Genomic DNA, 23,627 nt, shown 5'->3' with positions numbered 1-23,627 from the left:
GAAACTTGTAAAAAGATGGTGTGTATTAAGAGGAAATAAACTGAATCTAACCCCCAAATATTTACTTTATTGTCTGATGTTTACTAGGATATTTATGGAGACTGTTTTATTTAAAGAACTTATAAAATCCCAACAACTGCCAGAAACAGCAGCATCTCTGATAAATCCTTTACTGTAGTCTGTTGTGAAATGAGCCAAAAGCATAAATAGTAGGTTTCTTATAAATCAATGGAGCCTGGCCTTTGGAGACCCAGAAGACATATGGGCAGTAATAGACTATCTCAGGTTGTCTCATGAGTGATTCCATCTGGATGAAGTCTTGGTGTTATTCACAGCCTACTTCTCCCCTAAAACACCTTCAATCTTATCCACAGCCTCCATCTCAAATGTCAGACCACCTGGGATATGCAGCTGTCAGGCTGAAAGGGGAGCTGCCCGGGACTGGCCCTGGCCTGCTCATCAAGGAGATCCTGCCACCAGCCTGCAGGCAATGTTAGGTGCCCAGGGTGACTGCCCTACAGAAAACAGGGGCCCCGCCCAGCTCAGGATTTGAAATTTTAAGGAAAAAAAAATAGAGAACTTAGCTGAAACTATCACTGTTGCTACAACAGAGCTGCCTCAGATGTGAGGATATGATATTCTCTCCTTTAAAATCTTTTCTTCTTTTTTTGTCAGTATTCATGTAGAGACCCATATATTTTGTTTATAAATCAATCAAAATGTATAATAATCACAAGTCTATTTTTTCGCACTTCACATCATTCTTGAGTTTTTGCCATATGTTCTCTTACACTGGCATTTATATTTGTCATTATTAACCACATTTACCTTGACCAGTACATGCCTTCCGAGGTGATCTTTTCTTTATTATAACTGTGTTTGTTGACCTCCTTTCTCCTTCCTCCTTTCTTCCTTGCCCCCTCAGTCTCTGCTGGTTTGTGGCTCTGACAGCCTGGCAGAGAGCAGCACCCTAATCCAGGTGGAAATTTTAGTTAAGAAACGACTAGTAAGAATCCAATCAATTTAATATTTCATGCTCCCTTCTTCACTCCCTTGAACCCTCCCTTTAAGCAATTAGAAAACACAAAATTCCTATTTCAACTTCAATAATTGCTCTCCTCTTGAGGGGCTGAATTATACTTCGCTCATTCTGATTCTTTTCGTTTGCAAGGGTATTGAGGGTCTCTTAACCCCACTAAAAATAGACCCTTTTAATCACAAATGATGGTTTCTACAAAAGGACAGATATCATTTCTAGCTTCTTTACTTGTACTTTAAAGTTTCAGCAATGATTCTTGGCACTCCAACATGTTTATCCAATGAATGACTGAATTTGTGTCTTCCTTTTACCCTATGAAAGACAAATTGTCTTCATGGATAATCAAGACCCAATGTGTTGTGAAGTTTTATTTGCCTTAAAATATTCCTTTCCTAAATTTCTTTCTTGTGCACACTCATTACAATTATTTTATTCCTTGTTTAGATCTTTCCCCCAGTATTAGGAGATGCTTATTGTTTTTGTTTTCTTTTTCTAACCCCTGATCTATTGTACTTGGTTTTAAGATAGGCTCTGACAGTTATTTGTTGGTTGGTTTCCAGTTTTATGAGAAAGGAATTATAACTTTTCCAGGGAGGCAGTGCAGCATCATTGTTAACAGCATGGATTCTGGAGTCAGGTGGAATGAGTGTGAAGGTCAGCCCTACAGTGAACAGCCTGCATGATACTGGGCAGGACTGGAGTGGGTGCTTAGGTTCTCCACACTGAGGACATGACATGACCTGCCAGGTTAGGTGGTCGAATTCACTGTGACAAGTGTTATGAAGTTCATGTCACAGAGTGCAGTGCTACCACTGAATGCCTGATAGTTGCTCTACGATGTTGCCTTACTCTGTGAGATAAATATCATCATCCCATTTCACTCTTAGGAATCTAAGCATGGAAGTGTTAAGTTTGTTCGCAGTCACATTGATGGTGAGATGGGGTTTGAATTAAGGTTAATCTGGTTCTAATGTCTTCATTTCTTCTGCAAGTTACCCAGGAGACAACTTGTGTGCCTTCATGTACTTTCACACTCTATATACATAAATAGCAGGAAGACTACTGGATCCCCCTTTAAAACAGATCTGGAATCTGACCACTTCTCTCTGTTTCCAATACTAACTCCTTGGTCTCAGCCTCCATATCTTTTGCCTGGAATTCTCTATTGACCTCTTAACAGGTCTCTCTCATTCTAATACTCTTGCCCTGTATCTTTTCTCCTCAACACAGCCACTCCTGTGATCTTTAGAAAGTGGAAGACCTATCTTGCTGTTGTTCTGCTGAAAATCCCACACTGAAACCCCATTGAATGGAGCCTAAGAGCCCCAAATCCTTGTAATGGCAAACCATGTCACATAAAGGGTTGGCAGTTATGACCAGCATACCAAATCTACCCACTACCTATTTTAATAACCCATGAGCTAGGGATGGTATTACATTGTTCAATGGTTAAAAAAATTGTAACTGTAGAATATATGAAATTTAACTTTCAATGTCCATGTTTCAATGTCCATACATGCTCAGTCTCCAACACTTTGCAACCCTATGGACTGTAACCCACCAGACTCCTCTGTCCATGAGATTTTCCTGGCAAGAATACTGGAGTGGCCTGCCATGCCCTCCTCCAGGGGATCCTCCTGACCCAGGGATCAAACCCATGTCTCCCATGTCTGTTGCATTGCAGGCAAAAATTTTACCATCTGAGCCACCAGGGAAGGTCTTCAATGTCCATAAATAACTTTAATTGGAACATAGACACTTATGTTTACTTATATCTTGCCTATGGCTGCTTTGGTACTACATAGGTAGAAATGAGTTGTTGGCAATAAAGACAACGTTTTGCTAAGCCCAAAATTTTTACTATTGGGCTTTTTATTTATTTATTTATTTTTTTAGTGGAGTGCAGTTTATTACACCGGCGGGCCCAAGGCAGAGTCTCCTCTTAGCCAAGGACCCCGACCAGCATTTGTGAAAATCTTTTATACCCCATGTGTCCAAACCCACTACCCCAATTCCCTTGAGACTTACATAAACAAAGGAAGGGTAAATACAACTACAATAACCCCATCATTCACGTGTTATGTGTTCAAACAGTCAATAATCAATAAGCCCGCAGTTACATTCCAAATAGTTAATAACTGATAAAGCCCGCAGTTACATTCCAAATAGTTAATAACTGATAAGCCTGTGCTTACATTCTGATAGATAGTGTCCGGAGGCAGGGGTGATTAGTGTCTGTTCTTCAAGATTCCCCTGCCCAGAGGGGGTCTTATCCTTCCATTGTCATTCCCACAGGCGCTAAGCACAGAGTTCAGAGTCCACTGGAGAGGTGGCCGCGCACGATCAGCACAGACAGGCCTGAGATGGAGTCCAGGCCCTATGAATTCCTTCTTCATTCCCCTCTCTTGATGCTCTTAGTTTCCATAACGAGCATCATTTATTGAGATATATTGTACCTTAGCCCTCCTGCCACCCACATGAGAGAATGCTATCAACCTCTGGGTTACAAAATTCACAAGGCATTGTAGGAAGCAGGGTCCACAAAGCAGTATGATCAAGATTACTATAACAACAGTTCATTAGACATGGCTTTCACTTGATTTTGCATATCCTCCAAGGCAGCAGATACATCTTCAGACAGGTCAGGGATGTACACACCATTCGCCAAAGTCCCTCCTTGGGCTGCTGTGAGTATGTCTAATGCCATCCTATTTTGAATTACTGCCTTCCTCATCTGAATCTGTTCTTTGTTCAAAGCTTGAATGGCTTTAGTACTGTCTAAGAGGGCCTGTTTAATGAAATTAGTTAAGGCCTCTACCTTAACCATGATATCCGTTGTCCCTACAGAGGGTATAAACAAGGCAGCAAGATAGTCATACCATTGGAACACAGATCGTGTCCATCTTGCATGCAGATAAGGCAGGTTTACTGGAGGCTGGTGTAGGCTAGGCTTAATTCTGCCATGGGCTAAAGCAAATCCTAATGTGCAACGCCCCACCCAGCCAACTGGTAACCATGGCCATAAGTTAAGCCCACAGAGCCACTGGGTCCCATTGGGGGCTACCCAGCGGATTCCAGGATTATATTTCCAGTCGGAACCGGGCCACTGAGCAGACTGATTGGGGTGATAGGTAACTTCCAAGATTTGTTTACTTTGTTCAGGGGACAAATAACAATTCTTTTGGGTCTAGGGGATGGTTTCCAAATCCAAGTTTCTGTTCTTTTTGTTCCCAGCAAATAGTAGCAGGGGCATTATTGGGCTTTTTAAAGAAATGTCTGCTGACCTAAAAAAATCTGGCCCCAGTTGTTTCCATGACCTCACACACTACTCTTCTCTACTCACTGCACTTTAGTGGCACCGGCATTCCTGTTCCCACCTTGGGGCCTTTGCACTAGCTGTTTCTTCTTCCTGGAATACCCATCCCCTAGATCTCTACTTGGATAATTTAGTTTGTCTTTTTCAGCTTTCACTTGCTGCATGGGGTGGCCTGCACTGAGCATCTGATTTGTCACTACAATGGATGCGCTACATTTTAGAGTCCAATTCTCCTCCCCCCACCTAACTTGCTCCATGTTTTCTTCTGTCACAGTACTTACCACTTTCTAACAGGTCATATCATTTCCTTACTTATTATAATTGTTTTATTCTTTTATTCTGTCTCTCCTTGCTAGACTAGAAGCCCCAAGAAGACAAATGTCTGTTTTGTTCACTAATATACCCTAAGAGAATATTACTGCAAAAACAATTGCACTCTGCAAGCATATCTGTTAACTGTTGCAGGTGATGCTATAGTGCCTCTTACTAAGAAAAGGATTTTAATATTTGACCTCTGGTACCTCACTAGAGCTGCTATTTAGATTCAGCATCTTCCCTCAGGTTCATAAGTCACTCAGTCGTGTCTGACTCTTTGCAACCCCATGGACTGTAGCCCACCAGGCTCCTCCGTCCATGGGATTCTCCAGGCAAGAATACTGGAGTGGGTTGCCATTTCCTTCTCCAGGGGATCTTCCTGATCCAGGGATCAAACCCAGGTCTCCCGCATTGCAGGCAGATGCTTTAACATCTGAGCCACCAGGGAAGCTCCAAAGGAAAATATACTTAACTATATAGTTAACTAATTTGATCTTAATAGCATTTGATACTATGCTCACTATTTCAAAAGGAGTCCATCCTTCCATTGCCTTACTTCAAAAACAATGGAATAACTTTTAATTCTTAAATATATGGAATGTCTGATAATTAATGCTCTTATAGTCTTGAGTTGTGTATACAGTTATTTTAATGTCTTTTATGCAGGGAAAAGATTGTCTAAAATATTTAAATAGTATAATTCTTTATAAGAAATAACATTAAGAATAAATTATTCATATATATTTTGGAATAGTGTTATAGATACTCATATCAACAAAATTTTTTAAAATGATAAATAATAGTAAATAATGTATGATTTATTTTATTTTATATTTTTGGCTTACCATGTGACTTGTATAGTTTCCCTACTAGGGACAGAATCCATGCTCTTGCCAGTGAAATTTTGGAGTCCTAACCACTGGACCATCACTGAACTGCCAGGGAATTTCCAACATATGGTTGATTTTAAATCAAATTTTATAAGGTACATTGAAGAAAAGTATCTTTACAAGATACTTTGTTCCAAAATAATGATTCCTTCATTGTCTATATAAAGTCTTAAAATTTTAAATCTAATTTGGCCTTTGTTGTTGTTCAGTTATGTCCAACTCTTTGCGATGCCATGGACAGTAGCACACCAGACTTCCCTGTCCTACACCATCTCCTGGAGTTTGCTGACTTTATTCATTTCAAAAATATTAATTAAATGTAACATGAAGTAAATTTTTAGGTGAAAAGCTTAGCCTTTCTCCTATAAATTTAATTCCTTGGACCAATGTTCATTGACTGTTGCCAAATATGTCCAAAATGAGCAGAAAATTCACATTCATCTATAGCAAAATTTACTGAAAATGCATAGAGAAACATGTTTTATGTAAGAATTTGAATAATTTATTTCAACAAAGAGTCTGAGGATATAAAATACAAAATATATTAATTAAATGACTTGTTAAAATGTTAAAGCAGAAAATTATAGCTATGGCATTCTACAAAATGAAAAATCACTTTACCCACTTGTTTACCCATACATAATAGAATTTGGTCTGATATTCAAAATGACACCTCTAAGAAATTTTAAAATCCTACAAGCCCATTTGAATCATCACATTACACTTTACTATCTTAGTAAATTTTGTATCATTCTTTTCATTTCAAAGTTAGCCATCTACTCTAGAATAAATACAAATGTTTTAGACAGAGTCTCCACTAATGTGAGTAAAATAGAGGATATACACTGATCTTATCAAACATACATCACTTGTTTTGAGACTGGTAATAATCCATTATTACTGGCATTCAAATTATCCACTGTGAATAATCACACTACCTGCAAACAATTAACTGGCATCCTCCTTCCAGCTTCCCCTGTGAAGCTTCCCATAGCTCTTAAAATGAGGGAAGAGAGCCACACTTCAAAGCTCAGAAATGACTACTTCTGAAGTGGCAACTATTTTAGGAAGAGATTATCATGTGTCAGTGACTCTCTGATACTATGTTTTGTATGATATGAAACAGTCAATGAATGCAAATTAGTAATAGCAATGTGTCAATGACTGTAATTCCATCCAGGGATAATAGAAATTGAAGAAAGTGGGGAAAACCACTAAACCATTCATGTATGACCTAAATCAAATCCCTTATGATTATATAGTGGAAGTGAGAAACAGATTTAAGGGACTAGATCTGATAGAGTGCCTGAGGAACTATGGATGGAGGATCGTGACATTGTACAGGAGTCAGGGATCAAGACAATCCCCAAGAAAAAGAAATGCAAAAAAGCAAAATGGCTGTCTGAGGAGGCATTACAAATAGCTGTGAAAAGAAAAGTGAAAAGCAAGGGAGAAAAGGAAAGATATACCTATTTGAATGCAGAGTTCCAAAGAATACCAAGGAGAGATAAGAAAGCCTTCCTCAGTGAGCAATACAGAAAAATAGAGGAAAACAATAGAATGGGAAAAACTAGAGATCTCTTCAAGAAAATTAGATATACCAAGGGAACGCTTCATGCAAAGATGGTCTCAATAAAGGACAGAAATGGTATGGACCAAACAGAAGCAGATGATATTAAGAAGAGGTGGCAAGAATACACAGAAGAACTGTACAAAAAAGATCTTCACGACCCAGATAATCACGATGGTGTGATCACTCACCTAGAGCCAGACATCCTGGAATGTGAAGTCAACTGGGCCTTAGGAAGCATCACTACGAACAAAGCTAGTGGATGTGATGGAATTCCAGTTGAGCTATTTCAAATCCTAAAAGATGATGCTGTGAAGGTGCTGCACTCAATATGCCAGCAAATTTGGAAAACTCAGCAGTGGCCACAGGACTGGAAAAGGTCAATTTTCATTCCAATCCCAAACAAAGGCAATGCCAAAGAATATTCAAACTACTGCACAATTGCACTCATCTCACACACTAGTAAGGTAATGCTCAAAATTCTCCAAGCCAGGCTTCAACAATACGTGAACAGTGAACTTCCAGATGTTCAAGCTGATTTTAGAAAAGGCAGAGGAACCAGAGATCAAATTGCCAATATCCGCTGGATCATCAAAAAAGTGAGAGAGTTCCAGAAAAACATCTATTTCTGCTTTATTGACTATGCCAAAGCCTTTGACTGTGTGGATCACAATAAACTGTGGAAAATTCTGAAAGAGATGGGAATACGAGGCCACCTGACCTGCCTCTTGAGAAACCTGTATGCAGGTCAGGAAGCAACAGTTAGAACTGGACATGGAACAACAGACTGGTTCCAAATAGGAAAAGGAGTATGTCAAGGCTGTATATTGTCACCCTGCTTATTTAACTTATATGCTGAGTACATCATGAGAAACACTGGCCTGGAGGAAGCACAAGCTGGAATCAAGATGGCCGGGAGAAATATCAATAACCTCAGATATGCAGATGACACCAACCTTATGGCAAAAAGTGAAGAAGAACTAAAGAGACTCTTGGTGAAAGAGGAGAGTGAAAAAGTTGGCTTAAAGCTCAACATTCAGAAAACTAAGATCATGGCATCTGGTCCCTTCACTTCATGGCAAATAGATGGGGAGACAGTGGAAACAGTGGCTGACTTTATTTTTTAGGGCTCCAAAATTACTGCAGATGGTGACTACAGCCATGAAATTAAAGGACACTTCCTCCTTGGAAGGAAAGTTATGACCAACCTAGATAGCATATTGAAAAGCAGAGACATTACTTTGCCAACAAAGGTCCATCTAGTCTTGGTATGGTTTTTCCAGTAGTCATGTATGGATGTGTGGAGAAGGCAATGGCACCCCACTCCAGTACTCTTGCCTGGAAAATACCAGTGATGGAGGAGCCTGATAGGCTGCGTCCGTGGGGTCGCTAAGAGTCGGACATGACTGAGCGACTTCACTTTCACTTTCTACTTTCATGCATTGGTGAAGGAAATGGCAACCCACTCCAGTATTCTTGCCTGGAGAATCCCAGGGACGGGGGAGTCTGGTGGGCTGCCGTCTATGGGGTCGCACAGAGTCAGACAGGACTGAAGCGACTTAGCAGCAGCAGGAGCAGCAGCATGTATGGATGTGAGAGTTGGACTATAAAGAAAGCTAAGCACCAAAGAATTGATGTTTTTTAACTGTGGTGTTGGAGAAGACTGTTGAGAATCCCCTGGACTGCAAGGAGATCCAACCGGTCCATCCTAAAGGAGATCAGTCCTGGGTGTTCATTGGAAGGACTGATGTTGAAGCTGACACTCCAATACTTTGGCCACCTGATGCGAAGAGCTGACTCATTTGAAAAGACCCTGATGCTGGGAAAGATTGAAGGCAGGAGGAGAAGGGGATGACAGAAGATGAGATGGTTGAATGGCATCACTGACTCAATGGACATGAATTTGGGTGAACTCCAGGAGTTGGTGATGGACAGGGAGTCCTGGAGTGCTGCAGTTCATGGGGTCGCAAGAGTCGGACACAACTGAGCCACTAAACTGAACTAAACTGATAGTAGAAATAGGGGATGGGGAAGAGAATGACCCATTTAGTGAACTCGACAGGAATTAGAATCTTGAAGGAATGGGCCTAGGTAGCCAAATACTATAGTTAGTATGCATTTAACTTTATACATTAGTTATAATTTCAGTTGACTTGATGTTCTGTCCTTGACCATTAATTTTTAGAAGATGCTGAAAATATGTGACCTGGAGTGTTTTTTTTTTTTCCAGTTTATAGACAAGTTTTTGCAGGTCCCCTAGCTTTGTTTTTTGAGGAAAACAAAGTTCCCTCAAAAGTTGAAATGACTCAGTTGGGCCTTAAAGCTTCTAAAACTAGGTTTTAAGAAAATGAATGTTGAGAAATAATGCTTATGAAAATAAATAAACATTGCAGAAAAATATTGATCTTGGTTAGGTTCTAGATATTTTTATATGAATAATGTAGAAAAGGCCATGAGCATGTATCTATGAGATACTGAAAAACTGTAGTATTGTACACGTACAATTATTCAGTTCCAGCACTACAACTTTGTAGATATTCATTGTATGCCAAGAAAGATAAAACACCTAAAGTTGGTACTGCTTTGGGGAAAGTTGAGTCACAGGAAAGACAGTTAGAAGTGAAAAATGTGGAGGTGAAATAATTAATGAAGCCAGAGGCCCTGTGGAAATTTATCCTCAGAGCTTAAACAGAGGGGAGTGTCAACTTTGGAAAACTCATGGACCCTACACGGAATTACAAGTGCAAGATGTGGGAAACCAATGCAGTGTTGCAGTTGTCATAAGGACAGAAGATTCTCTATGGCTTCTGGGGCTTCAGGGAAGGTAACCAGGTTACATATTATCAATCCAATGTGTTTGTGTGTGATGTGTGTACTGTGCTTGAAGTGAAGTCGCTCAGTTGTGTCCGACTCTTTGCAACCCCATGGACTGTAGCCTACCAGGCTCCTCCATCCATGGGATTTTCCAGGCAAGAGTACTGGAGTGGGTTGCCATTTCCTTCTCCAGAGGATCTTCCCAACCCAGGGATTGAACCCAGGTCTCCCGCATTGTAGGCAGACGCTTTACCATCTGAGCCACCGGGGAAGTATAGTCATGTCCAATTCTTGGCAACCCCATGGACTGTAGCCCCACCAGGATCCCCTGTCCACAGAATTTTCCAGTCAAGAATACTGGAGTGGGTTGTTATCCTACTCCAGAGGACCGTCCCAACCCAAGGATCCATGCTTCTTGTGTCCCCTGCATTAGCAGGCAGATTCTTTACCACTAGCACCACCTGGCAATCTTATCAGTCCCATGGTTACCATCAATTTTTACTTCCTCCAAAATGTACTCAACTATGAAATACTTTTTAATACCATTTTAAAACAACTTCCATATTTAATAAATTTTGTTTTAAAATGTTTTAGGCCTTTTATTATCAATTTTAAAGGAAACTTTACTTGGTGTATGCTTAGTCACTCAGTCGGGTCCGACTCTTTGTGACCCCATGGACTGTAGCCTGCCAGGATCCTCTGTCCTTGGGGATTCTCTAGGCAAGAATACTGGAGTGGGTTTCCATGCCCTCCTTCAGAGGTGTCAATTTTAAAGGAAATTTTACTTGGTAGCAGAGTTCTAATAAAATTAAGATTGTGAGGTTAACAAAGATCTTCTTTGGGAATGGACCTCTTGGTGCTTGGATCCCAGGAAATACTATTTTTTATGTAATATGTTGAGATGTTTTGGCTTTGGAGTGTAAAATTAAGCTAGAGATTTAAATAGTTTTCTTCAAATAGTTCTGCACCTATTTGTTGCATCCTCCTCAATGTTCTGTGTATATTATTTTCTGGAAAAAAGAAATTTGTCTAGTTTTCTGAGCTAAGACTTGCTTGGACATTGGTTGCCTTCTAAGCAAGTGAGGTTTATATCAGTTTTCCATAACTTCTTACTAAACATTTGAATATTTCTTTCTCCGTCCTTTTCCACCACAGTGGAGGAAGGGTGTCCTTGAGACTCCTGAAAGCAGACCAGTAGGAGAGGAATTATATCAAACAGGCAGTTACTGCACAAGATAATTTGTCAAGCTCTGCTGGAAACAGTGATTAGTGAAGAATGGGAATTGCTTTCTAATCCTTGAAGTCTAGGAATTTTGTGGGAGCTTCCCTGACTACAACCCTTACTATCTTTGAATAGATTCCAGGGCATTACTTTCTTTAGAAATGAAACAATTCATTAGTAATGCATTAAATGTTTTGTTTGTTTGTTCATATGTTTCCAGTCAATACAATATAATTATCTATTTAAAATATTTCATCCCTTAAAAAGCATGTTATATGCCTGTGTGTGTTTGTGTGTGTAATGGAATATTATCCAGCCATTAAAGAAAAGAATGAAATAATGCCATTTGCAGAAACATGGATGGACTTTGAGATTATCATTGCTAAGGTAAATAAGTTAGAGAAACACAAACAGCATATGATATCACTCATGTGGAATCTAAAAAAAAAAAAAACATGATACAAATTAACTTATTTACAAAACATAAATAGACTCACAGACATAGAAAACAAAGTTATGGTTACTAAAGAGGAATAGGATGGGAAAATAAATTAGGAATTTGGGATTAATACACACTACTATATATCAAACTGATAACCAAAAAGGACCTATTGTATAGCACAGTGTGATATTATATATATATATATATATATAATTATGTGTATGTATGTATAATTCAGTAATGCTTAGGTGAAAAGACAAGACCTATGAGTTAGCTTTGTGATCTGGCTTCAAAAATCCATTACCTTAGTTTAAGTAATATTAACACTTTAAGTGGGCTTCCCAGGTGGCTCAGCGGTAAAGAATCTACCTGCAATGCAGAAGAGGTGAGTTTAATCCTTGGGTCAGGAAGATCCCCTGGAGAAGGAAATGGTAACCTGCTCCAGTATTCTTGGGAAATCCCAACCCTGGGAAATCCCATGGACAGAGGATACTGGTGAGCTACAGAGTCAAATACAACTTAGAGACTAAACAACAACAACACTTTAAGTGGTAAAATAGCTACAATATGATTATTGCTTCATTCATTTTAGGATATTTTCATTTGAAAGAACTTTGTTCGTGTTAGTTGCTCAGTTGTGTCTGACTCTTTGCAACCCCATGGACGATAGCTTGCCAGGCTCCTCTGTCCATCGAATTCTCCAGGCAAGAATACTGCAACAGGTAGTCATTCCCTTCTCCAGGAAAGAGAACTATATGGGTAACTAATATCATGGCCATATCTGCACAGAGACAAACATCTTGGAAAGGGGGAGAGAAAGGAGAGAGACCCAGATCTCTGGGTCTTTGGTCCACATGAATGATTCCACATACCCAGATTCTTAGAAATATCTACATACTTGAATGGGGTTAACACAATATTTGGATGACTGAAACCATTGTTCTCTTTACATAGAAATATTTGAACATTTTTGCATAGGTTACCCCCAAAATAGATTATATAGTGTAACATGTCAAAGATTTATACGTTTTTATGTGTTTGTGAGAAATATATGGGTGCCCAAACCTCCAACTATGTCGGCAGAATGAACTTGCAATTCTACTCTGTTAGCCTAACTCACTGTAAACCGATGGCTAAAACAGACACAAAGATTTACAAAGAATGACAGCATTGATGGGACACCATAGAAATTCATGCTGCACCTGTTCTCAAAAATAAAGTTTTCTCTCTTTGAAGCTTTCAATATAGCACCTTTCACTGATGCTAAATTTGTTGATTATTAAAAAAAAGAAAGAAAGAATGATATGGACAGACAGGGAAATAAGGTGCTGTGACACCCCCTGTTGAAGGCTGCATTACTTATTCCGCTTGGATGAATTTGTATTGGATAAATCTAGTACGAAGTGAAAACCCTATTTCCAGCTGAGACTTAAAGATGTTTTAGTAAAACATGCTTAAGCAAATGCATTTTGATGCCTCACAAGGAAGATACACACAGAGTTCTTTTTGCAGAAGTTCAATAAATTGTGTATAAGCAGCTGAAGAAAGATGTTCTCTTTCTGATTTGCACTCATCGTTTGCATTGACTTCATTTAAAATTCATGGTATGCAAGGAAGAAATGGTTAAATATGACTTTTGGATTATACCTAACAAGGGAAAGTAACTTTTTCTTTCCTATTCAGTTGTTAGCCACGCTGCTGAAATTCCACAAGCTCACCAGAAGCTACTTTTCACGGAGGGTCCCTTCATCATAAAAGCCTAGGACAGTAGAATTGCACCTTCAACTGGCATCTCTCCACCTTACAGGGTTCTAAAAGCTTTCAAATCCACCTCAGGCCCAGGCAGTAGCAAAGTGGGAGAGGAATTGGAGAAGCAAAAATAAATATTAAAGTACATAAGAATTAAATATTACCTATTTAAATAGCAATTATGCAGTTGAAAACAAGATCATCACACCTGTACAAGAAAAGGCATGCAAGCCCAAAACATCTGCTTGGATCCACCTGCCAGGCACCTGTTTTGCTGTTTCAATGCCATTTGATTGCTGGAGATGTAGAGGCTCTTGTGAGGTAATGAGTGATTTTACATTATGCATGATTGAAAACAGGTGTTCTAATGCTGTTCAATTCTATGCATGAATAATTCAGTTTGTTTAGAGCAAGATCTTTAAAAGAAGTACTGCATGGGCTTTATTATTTCTATAAACATGAAGGTTTTTTTTTTTTTAAATTTACAACGATTGTTCCTTTTTAGTCAGCTTGTTTATGGCAATTTTTGTGTAATTTTATGGATGAGGAGTAATATCTTGAAAGGTAAAATTGATCACACTTAAAACATGTAAGAAGTAAAATTGAAAGGTCTGTTAGCAAGAGGAAAGATGGTATTAACGTTCAATGTTCTAAGTGAAAATGCCTGATTATTTTCTTTCTGCTTTGCCTGCTTTCTCATGGTAACAAAACATTTGTCTGAGGGCTATAATTAGGGAGGGGTGAACTATTTGGGAAAATAGAGAAATTGTTTTGTATCTCAGCCCAAACATCATGCAGAGCCCAGACTTCCTTAAAGACAGAACTGATGTTAGTCAGCAGCCCTCTGTTCTTAGATATCACGAATTCACACCCTCCTGTAAGCCATGTAGGATACCACTGAGAAAGACAATCTCTTTCACTCCAATCCCCACATCATTTTGTATACCCTGGTTTTCTAGAGTCAGAAATATTAGTATCATATTATGGCGTTTCAAATAGCAAGTAAAATCCCCACACTCCCAATGTTAAGATTTAGAACCTCACCACGATGCACAAGACTTTATCTCTTAGAGACTTTGTCTCTTGGACACCAGAGACCAAAGACACTGTGGTGTCTTGAAGCACATGTTATTAAGTATTTTACACTTCTAAGGTATGAGAGAAAGCATATTTGCTTCAATTAATACTATTTAAGTAATAGAAATACAAGACCAAAGAATTATAGTCATTATCACATTGCTATTACTAATTTACATCTGTTGAATGTTTCATACCACACAAACCATAGTGTAAGAGTTATTGACACATAATAATCCCTTCCCAAAATATACCACCTCAGCAAGTAGTCAGCTTCGAGCTTTGAGGTTTGGCTCTCTTCCCTCATTTTAAGAGCTGTGGGGAGCTTCACAGGGGAATCTATTATTGAAAAGCTTTTCAGTTAGAAGTAAATTGTAAGACTGGTCCTTCAAGTGGGGAGCAACACTTGGAAAGTCACAAAGAAAAATAGAAGATTTGGTATGAAGGAGAACACTTTCACTGCTATTGACACATAGAATTGACCTTATTCCCTCCCTTGGGGATAAGGTTGGCGAGCAGGCCTTTACAAGTATTCACCAAATATAAGCGTTGGCCTCATAAACTCAGAGAATCAATGCCAGGAAGGGCTTCAGGAATCTAAACTAAAGGATATAAGTAACCAGAAGATAAAAATGTTGGTCTGACAATTGCGACCTAGCATTAAATGACCTCTGTCTCTAAAAGTTAAGACAGCATGATTTTCTTTTTAAATCTACTAGTTATTTATATAAAGTCTCTTTTTTTGCTACACAGTTCAATGTGGAAGGACACCTAAAATATTAAGTTGAATCATATGAAATTGCAGTTTTCATTAGTCAGAGTTGGTTGAAAATTAGCCTTTTCATGTGATCCGATCTCTCTCTGCTAAGGATCCCTCAGTTGGAGGCATCACTCATTCTTGAACACAATCAACCATACCTTCCATTGCATGCAATCCATAGCTAGTAACAAAAGCCATGCTTTCTGATAGGAAGAAACACAGAGACAGTCAAAGTGTAATAAACCACTTTATGAGCACACCTTGCAACCATGATAGAAATTGGGAAATGTTCCACCTCATATTAAGAGGTGATCTTGTTTCCCATGACTCAACTGTTCTTAACTAATAATTTGACAAATAGATTGAGGTAGAGCTGTGCAGCTCTGTCCCTGTATCTCAGAATGAGAGTTGGTAGGATTCTTTCTCTAACATAGTGAAATTCTGCTTAGGGTCACACAGGTCAAAAGACTCAACTGAGCTTTCAACCCATTCTCAACATCAATTCACGTGCATATGAGGGAGCCAACTTCACTGTCTGTCCTAAAGGAGGCTTCAAATGTCCCCAACACCAGTATCCCCTGCAAATGCTTACTTGATTAAATATGGCTGCCAATATATCAACACTCCTACTACTGACAGGCATGGCCTATCTTTCCTCTGACTGTGGATGGCTTTGATCTTTAGAAAGTGGTAGAAGCGGTGTTCTGACCTACTTGTAAAAGGTAGTTGTAGACCTACTTATAAAGGGATTGACAGATTTTGCTCCTTCTCTCTAGGAATATTGGCTCTTAAAAGGCAGTGTCCATTAAGAAATAAGACTCTTCAGCCTCCAGCCCAGTGAGAAACCCGAACCACATTGAGAAGCTATGGATGATGTGATGCAATGTTGGCCAGAGACAAGAAGTGTGGAGGCCACGGGTTTGAGTGGAGAAATCACGGAGGAAGAGGTTTCATTGTCCTGTGCTGCTCCAGAGGAGGCCCCAAGAATCAAAGAGGAGCCCTGCCAAGCCCTCTGCAAACCCCTGACCCACCAACATGTGAGTAAAGAAAACGGTCATTTTAAGGCACTATGTTTTGTGCAGGTTTGTTATGAAGCAACAGATAACTCGAACGTGCTTAAGGAAATAACACAGATTCAGCCACTGAGTGTGACTCTCTCAGCCTCTATTGTCACATCTCAGAAATGGAGCACTGGGGGAAGAAATGGAGAACTGGTAGGTTCTGCCTCCTAGGAGTGTTTTGAGAAAGAAAATATATGATGTTGTCAGAATATTGCCCAGTACTTACAAATTCTCAAAAATTGTGAGTTTTTACGATTAGAATTTAGAGCTCTACAAAGAATAGAAAATAGCAAAATTCTTAAAACCAGTGTGTCTGAGTCACTTTACATCGAGATGCAAAGCTTCTTGAAGTAGTCCTAGCTTATTACCTTCTGCTTTTTTATGTGACAATCGTAGGATTCCTCTTAGTATGAGGCGGGGAATTTCCCAACTGCTGTCATTTTTGCAAGGCCTTCTCATAAAGTGGTTGCTGACTGTGTGTTAGCACGTTGTCTGCTTCTGCATTTGCTTCTTTCAGAGATATGTAACTTTGGAAATCTGAAAGACTGAAATCAGGTGCTGTATGAATGCAAATTTTTAATTTAAGTGGCAAATTTCACTCAGAGCACAGTGAGCATAAGACAGTTCTTTGTGCTTATCTGAGGTGTCCAAAAGGGTAGCTGCTGCTAGGAGAGGTGGTGTTAAAAGATGGGAAGCTGGCAAAGAAAAACTATTATCTTTTAGTTTTATCCAGACCCTTTTGGGATCCCTGGTGTGTGCCCATGGGCTGATGTGACAAGTGATAATTATTCTGTGGACCAACAAATGGTTAGCAAGCTTTTTAGAGTGTCTTTAGTGTATAGTTATAATAATCCCACATATAAGGCTCAATTTCTGCTAAATGTATTGTCAGTGTTTTGAAAAGTTTTCATAAGTGGTGAGTTGAAGCAGGTGAATATTACTGATCATTTGATTATAATATTTATATGAAATAGTCAGTAACTTTAAGTGTTAGTTTTTTAAGTACTGATTTAAATTGTCAGCACCTTACTAGTAGAAATCATGTCTGTTGAACTTGTGCATGCATTCAAAGTCTAAGCATTTAAATTTATTATTTAATTGAAGGATAATTGCTTTACAGAATTTTGTTGTTTTCTGTCCAAGCATTTTTAACTGGACAGGCAGCGTTGTGTAATGGCTAAGAGCATGGACTTAGCTCTGGTTCATGACTTACAAGCTGTGTGGCCTTGAACAAGTTACTTTACATTTGTGCGCTTGCTTTGCTTCTTTATAAAGTGTATATTCTAGAAGTATCTACTCATTGAGCTCTTACGAGAACTAAATTAATATTTTCAAGGTGCTTGGAACAAAACTAGGGCCAGTGCAGAGTGCCATGTTAGTATTCATTAATAATTAGTCTTAATATTTATACTTTAGAAATGAGGAAATTGATCCTAGACAAGATAAATAGCTGGGATACCCTTCATTGCAATGTCATCATAGGGTGCCAATTAGAACACATATCACATAAATGGAAAATAATTATTCAAATACTGATAAAAATATATGAATATAGTAAAATGAAGTGAGGATTAATATAACAGTTTTAAGGTCATCAGTGTTGGCAAACATGGTACTGATTTGCAATTCAGAACCAAATCAAGGTATCTGCTTAATGTTCCTAAATTTGGAAAAACTTAAATGAAGTAAACACAACTGAAAACTTCAGAGAAGCATGTTATAAATTGAATTATCACAACAGAGTACATTACTGGGTGAGGCAATTGTGCAAAGAGTTCAGAAGAAATTGAAAAGCAGAATGCCTGCTCCTGAATTGCTTGGAATCTGCTAAGGAATAATGATCTGAATATTTAAACCACCCTGAGGACAGTGTAGTCAGGACCAGTCCAAGAAAGGACTAGAATCATTGTCCATAGCAAATTCACATGTGGAATGAGCAGGCCACAAATGGAAAGAAAATAGAAAATGCCCTTTAGTCATCATTCACAGAAGTTGTGACACAAAAATAAGCACTTTTATTTGGAAAGTGAGTAAATAGGTGTGTGTAAATATTTGTAAAATTATTATATAGTCCATTTATAAGAAAAATATGCTTATTACATAGAAGTTGGTTCTCCCCATCCCAGTGTTACTGCTTCTTCCCTTTTCTAGTTCCTCCTAATCTCCCCTAGTTGATTGCTCCTTTTTAATTCCACTCAGAGTGCACACTTCCAGTTTGCTTATACATTGCAGATAAATACACACGCGTACATATACACAATAAAACTTTGGTATGCCGCAGGCATGAATGCCAAGTTACAAATTAAGGTGATAAGGAATTTAATTTTTCTAGAGCTGAAATTCTTCTCCATTTAAGCTTTGTTTCACACTGTATTGAAAATTAAATCCACATCAAATAGTCTCCCATCCCTAAACTCAATCCTTGAGAAAGGAGTACCTGGTATTAAGAATGTATGGTGTGAGGTGAATGGGGCAAAAGGAATCTGGTTCAGGTTGTTAGCATTCATCCACAGAGTTGGACATGACTGAGTGACTTCACTTTCACTTTTCACAGTGACATCTACTGACACTTCAGTCACCCGTAGGACTTCTGCTCCAAAATAAATGCATTTTATTGCTGCTTTCTCCTTATTGCAAACCCAAGACCTTTCCAGACCAGCTCTCTCACAGAAGGTATCTTGCTCTTCTTGGCCTCACAGATGACCTTGACCTGCTTGCATTCTGGGATTCCTGGAAATGTGTTCAGCCAAGCTCTACCTAGATGTTCCATGAAGCTGTATCCATGCTACTCCCCCTTTCCATTGCTGGGTAGTTGGCAACTGTGGATCTTGCTGGTGCTCTAGACTTGATATGATTTGTGGGCATATTCACCTATTTCTCAGAAAACACCCAACCATAGTTTAAATCATCCCTACTTTGCTCCCTGTCCCTTTCCTCAACCTGTGGAATAGTTTGTATTTCCAGAGGAGACCTTCTCTTAACCAGGGATTAGTCCAAGTTGTTTTTTTTTTTCTTGGTAAAAATCTTATGCCATAAGTAACTTCTATGTTGAGAAACACAATAATCTGAAGATTCTCAGGATGACTGATGCCTCATGGTCCAGCAGATGAGGAGAAATAACTGGATAAGCAGTCATTAGATGGGGAGATGGCAGGGAAAGTAAATTAGTTAATATGAAAAGTTATCCAGTTATTTGTAAATCAGCAAATCCTGGCATTTCTGAACCTGGCTCTAGGTTACTTTTCAATAGCTTCTCCTGTATATTTCCCCCAAATTTTAGATCTCTGAACACAAAGCATCTTTCATGCCTTTGTACCTTTACTCACGTGACTCCTTTGGTTCAAACTACCTCTCTGTCATTCAGTTGCTGAGTCATGCCCAACTTTTTGCAGCCCAATAGACTGCAGCACATCAGGCTTCCCTGTCCTTCACTATCTCCCATAGCTTGCTTAAACTCATGTACATTGAGTTGATGATGCCCTCAAACTATCTCATCTTTGTCGCCACCTTCTTCTCCTTCCCCAGCATCAGGATCTTTTCCAGTGAGTTGGCTGTTTGCATCAGATGGCCAAAGTATCGGAGTTTCAGCTTCAGCATCAGTCCTTCCAATGAATATTCAGGGTGATTTCCTTTGGGATTGACGGTTTGATCTCTTTGCTGTCCAAGGGATTCACACAAGTCTTCTCCAGAACCACAGTTCAAAAGCATAAATTCTTCAGTGATCAGCCTTCTTTAGGATCCAACTCTCACATCTGTATGTAACTATTGGGAAAGCTATAGCTTTGACTATATAGACTTTTGTCAGCATATTGATGTCGCTGCTCTTTAATATGTTGTCTAGGTTTGTCATAGCTTTTCTTCAAAGGAGCAAGTGGTCTTTTAATTTCATGGCTGCAGTCACCATCCACAGTGATTTTGGAGCCCAAGAGAATAAAGTCTGTCACTGTTTCTACTTTTTCCTGTCTATTTGCCATGAAGTGATGGTATCAGGTGCCTTGATCTTAGTTTTTTGAATGTTGAGTTTTAAGCCAGCTTTTTCACTCTCCTCTTTCACTTTCATCAGGGGGCTCTTTAGTTCCTCTTCACTTTCTGTTATAAGGGTGGTGTCATCTGCATATCTGAGGCTATTGATAGTTCTCCTGGTAATCTTGATTCCAGCTTGTGCTTCATCCAGACTTCTGGCATTTCACATGATGTACTCTGCATAGACGTTAAGTAAACAGATAGCAGTATACACCTTGATGTACTCCTTTCCCATTTTTGGACCAGTCCATTGTTCCAAGCTTATTTAACTGATATGCAGAGTACATCATGAGAAACGCTGGACTGGATGAAGCACAAGCTGGAATCAAAATTGCCAGGAGAAGTATCAATAAGCTCAAATATGCAGATGACACCACCCTTATGACAGAAAGCGAAGAAGAACTAAAGAGCCTCTTGATGAAAGTTAAAGAGGAGAGTGAAAAAGTTGGCTTAAAACTCAACATTCAGAAAACTAAGATCAGGCATCCGGTCTCATCACTTCATGGCAAATAGATGAGGAAAACAATGGTAACAGTGACAGACTCTTTTTTTGTGGGGAGGGGGGAGGGGGTGCTCTAAAATCACTGCAGATGGTGACTGCAGCCATGGAATTAAAACACACTTCCTCCTTGGAAGAAAAGTTATGAGCAACCTAGACAGCATATTGAAAAGCAGAGACATTACTTTGCCAACAAAGTTCCGTTTAGTCAAAGTTATGGTGTTTCCAGTGGTTATGTATGGATGTAAGAGTTAGACTATAGAGAAGGCTGAGCACTGAAGAATTGATGCTTTTGAACTGTGGTGTTGGAGAAGACTCTTGATTATATCTTGGACAGCAAGGAGATCCAACCCCAGTCCATCCCAAAGGAAACCATTCCTGAATATTCATTGGAAGGACTGATGTTGAAGCTGAAACTCCAATACTTTGGCCACCTGATGCGAAGAGCTGACTCATTTGAAAAGACCCTCATGCTGGGAAATACTGAAGGTGGGAAGAGAAAGGGGACGACAGAAGATGTGATGGTTGGATGGCATCACCAACTCATTAGACATGAGTTTGAGTAAACTCTGGGAGTTGGTGATGGACAGGGAGGCCTGGAGTGCTGCAGACCATACGGTCACAAAGAGTCAGACATGGCTGAGCAACAGAACCAACCTGAACTGATTGTTCCATGTCTGGTTCTAACTGTTGCTTATTGATCTGCATTACCTGGGCAATTCTACACTTAAGAGTAAATAGTCATGGGAAAGTGGTCTCTGGGTTCAGGCCTCAAACCCACTTACAACTTACTGTATGTGAGGAGGTATTATACAAGTTACTTAACTTCTCTTGCCCAGTTTCTTTATCTGCAGAATGTGAATTACAAATGTGCCATCCGAAAGAGTTTGTCAGGGAGATTAAATGAAATAATATATATAAATTACTTAAAATGGTATTTGGTGAATAATAAGCACTGGCTATTTCCACTCATCTTTCAAGACTCGCTCAATAGCATTGCTTCTGGATGGCCTTCTTGAATGACTCAACTTGGACTCTATCTGTCTTCGGAGGCCTGACATCTCCTCATGCTCACCCCATGTACCCCCATTCTTCTGCCTCTGGTAGTCAATTAAATACAGCGGCCAAATTTCAGTGCTGGAGGGTGGAGAAAGAAGGGGTCAGAGGCATTGATTGGGAAGGACACAAGGTGCATTTTCTCAGGTGAGAACAGTCTTTCACATTCTGCAGAGTAGCCTCTTGTGACTATATTTATGGCAATTTTGATGTTAAAAGTCTGTTTCCTTCCTCAATGCAACATAATATTATAAACTCTACTTCTGCTAGATTAGCACACCAGGTGGATTGGGGGGCGCAGAGTGTGGGGTGGTGGAAGGACGGAAACAAAAAGATTTGTATCAAAATATTAGTAGAACTAGTATCTAGTAGAAAAATATCCCTACTTTTTCAAATAAAGGAAAAAAGGTTAATAGAGACAGAATGACATGTTCAAATTTATTGGTCACATGGCAAGCAGCAAAGTCAAGACTCAGTTTAACTCTTAAGACTTCTATCATCTTGGTGTTAGGTAACTGTAATTCTACTTCTCCTGGGAGTGTGCCTTCCCTGAAGAGTATATTATAAGTGATACACTCTTCTGTGTGTGTGTATCACTGGAAAATGAAGACAGAAAAGATTTTGGTTCTAGGAATTGGATTCTGGTTTCTCTCACTGTTCTGCAGGCCTGCCTGGCTTGATTGGGATGTAATCCCAGTTTCTTAAAGTTTTACTATTAAACTTATTGACTTGAATTTTGTCCCAATGTCTCAAGTTTCTTGTCACAGATACAGTTTTTATCTTAAAGCAAATCCTTCATTTTCTTTGTACAAAATTCCAGGGCCTGGATATCATCTTGTCTTTGGGTAACATCTTCCAGATTTGTTTTAAGCTGATTACATGTTGCTGAACAATCAGATTTTCTGCTCTAAGCCACACAAAACCAAGTGATGACAGCTCTGGCTCCTGGCCACCAGCAATGTGATGATGCAGCATGGGTCTTTGACAGCCATGATTTGATCTTGGGTGTTCTGAAATGGCAAAATACCCCTAAAGAGTAGAAAATGGACTCTCGTGCGTTATGACACAGTGACTGTGTCATGGCTCTTTGAGGCATCTGCACTTCCCCTTCTTGTTCTCTATTCTACCTTTCACAATCTCTTTGCATGACTTCTTACATTTTTATACATGCTTATATTTCTAATGGATGCCTGTTAAATGTTTTTAAAAAGCTACTTTAGGAAATAGAGTCCAGTGGAGGCTGTATTCTGTTTGGAAACACAGGAAGCACTAGACATGTATTTTTAGGAACTACTGAACCTAAAGGGTAGAAAATCTTGAGCTAGAACTCCGTTTTTCTGGTCTAAATGTCCCATTCAGTCGCCCTTCCTTGTTTTGCTGGTCTGTCGTGTCCTGAGCGGCAGTCACTGATGCCATGTGCCAATGCATGGCAGTGATTCCTGTACTTTTCAACCCACCACTATAGGGAAGCAGAAATGTGTATCTGGAGCACACAGTCAGCTTATTCAGCCTCTCTATACCTGAATGCTTAATTCTGGGAAGTCACAGGGACGTTTGCCGTTACAGAATGGACCGCTAATAACTTGAAGAACATGCAAGGAATGAGAAAATGACGATCGAGGAAACATTCATTGAGCTTTATTAAATATTTACTAGGAGTAGTGTCCTGGGGTAGGAAAGGTAAAGTATGCTAAGAGAATGTCCCCATCTTTCAGAATCTCAGTTTGGGGAATTCCAGCACGTTGAAAGTAACTGAAAATACTGAACATGACATGCAGAGTTGTAATTTAGTTC

The 23,627-nt window shown here is 39.3% G+C and overlaps 1 long non-coding RNA gene across 1 annotated transcript in view; it reads left to right on the top strand.

Annotated features, from left to right (window-relative positions):
- LOC133050825 (uncharacterized) overlaps positions 1-23,627 on the top strand; it is a 161,239-nt gene that overhangs the window by 94,901 nt on the left and 42,711 nt on the right. Inside the window, exon 2 of the long non-coding RNA XR_009691708.1 lies at positions 15,971-16,231. This is a non-coding gene — a long non-coding RNA (uncharacterized LOC133050825). The remainder of the gene's footprint in view (positions 1-15,970; positions 16,232-23,627) is intronic.

Source organism: Dama dama, chromosome 33 (assembly GCF_033118175.1).
Source record: "Dama dama isolate Ldn47 chromosome 33, ASM3311817v1, whole genome shotgun sequence".
In the NCBI taxonomy this organism is placed as follows: Eukaryota; Metazoa; Chordata; class Mammalia; order Artiodactyla; family Cervidae; genus Dama; species Dama dama.
Note: the sequence above shows the minus strand (reverse complement) of the source record. Positions and strands in the feature narration are given on the sequence as shown.